This window comes from Silene latifolia, chromosome 7 (genome assembly GCF_048544455.1).
Source record: "Silene latifolia isolate original U9 population chromosome 7, ASM4854445v1, whole genome shotgun sequence".
NCBI classification, from domain to species: domain Eukaryota; kingdom Viridiplantae; phylum Streptophyta; class Magnoliopsida; order Caryophyllales; family Caryophyllaceae; genus Silene; species Silene latifolia.
The window spans coordinates 50,386,379-50,387,673 of NC_133532.1; the positions used below are offsets into that span (position 1 = coordinate 50,386,379).

Sequence of the window (1,295 nt, forward strand, 5' to 3'; positions counted from 1 at the left end):
TCTGGCTAGTCCACCTCAAGTTTGGATGGACATTCGGCTCAAAATAAGTGTTTGTCTGCCTATAATGTTGAAAGGCAGCACAAGACTCATAGGGACTAGGACAATTATTTGAAACATGTCCCTCAGCTCCATATCTTTTGCAGACGAAAGGACCGTCTAACACAGCATTTACATGATAGATCCCTCCTTTTGAAGCTCCTCCCAACTCGTACTTATCAAATCTCGCCGTAAGAGCTTCTAACGCAGCTACAGAAGGGGATTCAGCACTTCTCCTTTAATTTCCCCTGGAATTTCCATACTCAGCTTTGTGGGTGGCTAAATCATCAATAATTTTCCACCCCTTAGTCTCTCCCACACTCTCCTGGAATCTGCCACTAGCTGCCGCATCCAGTATCACCCTCTGATCGTCATAGAGCCCATTATAAAACTGATTGCATAGGCTCCATTTTTCGAACCCATGGTGCGGAATAGTTCACACCAAATTCTTGAAACGGACCCATGCCTCATGAAAATTCTCATCAGGGCCCTGTTTAAAGCTTGTGATCTGAGCTCTAATGGCATTCATCTTCGAGGCAGAGAAATATTTCTTGTAGAATGCTAGAGCCAACGAATTCCAGTCAGTGATCCCATTAGCAGCTCGATCCAGGTCTCTGTACCACTCCATTGCAGTATCACGAAGAGAGAATACGAACATAGTCTCCTTCGCCTGGTCCTGGGTCACACCGGTTGGTGGGGGTATGGAGCAGCAATAATCAATGAATGTCTCCATGTTCTTGGCTGCATCTTCATTTGCAGCTCCCCCGAATTGGTTTCTCTCAACCAAGTTGATATCAGAAGGCTTCGGCTCGAATTTTCTGTCCTCCCTGGGTAACGTGAATCCTTTATAAAGATTCGCAGCTGTCGGCTCAGAGTGACTGGCTATACTCGCTTCTTCAGCCATGACTAGAAAATCTGGAGATGTGACGGTCTCGACTGAAGAAGTGGAAACAGGAGATGAAGGTGGATCCTCCTCGAACAGCTCGTTCTCGTAAAAACTAGAGTGAGAACCAGGCTCTTCCTCTGACTGTTGTTCTTGAAACAATCTCCTCTTCACGCGCAAAGTTCTCTCAATCTCAGGATCGAATGGTAGTAATTCACCGCCCTGTGACCTGCGCATAAGAAGAAACTACAAGAAGAATTTGGATAAAAGTTTAAGGAACAGATGTCCCTTAAACTAAGAGAAAGACTAAAATAAAAAACAACTAAAATTTTTAAACAATTGCCTCCCTCGGCAATGGCGCCAAAATTTGATGCCC

At 44.9% G+C, this 1,295-nt stretch overlaps 1 non-coding gene across 1 annotated transcript; it reads left to right on the forward strand.

Annotated features, from left to right (window-relative positions):
- Positions 1-452: 452 nt before the first annotated feature.
- On the forward strand, positions 453-559 carry LOC141593228 (small nucleolar RNA R71). Its single transcript, XR_012521330.1, has one exon. It is a non-coding gene; the product is annotated as a small nucleolar RNA R71 (small nucleolar RNA).
- The last annotated feature ends 736 nt before the right edge of the window (positions 560-1,295 follow it).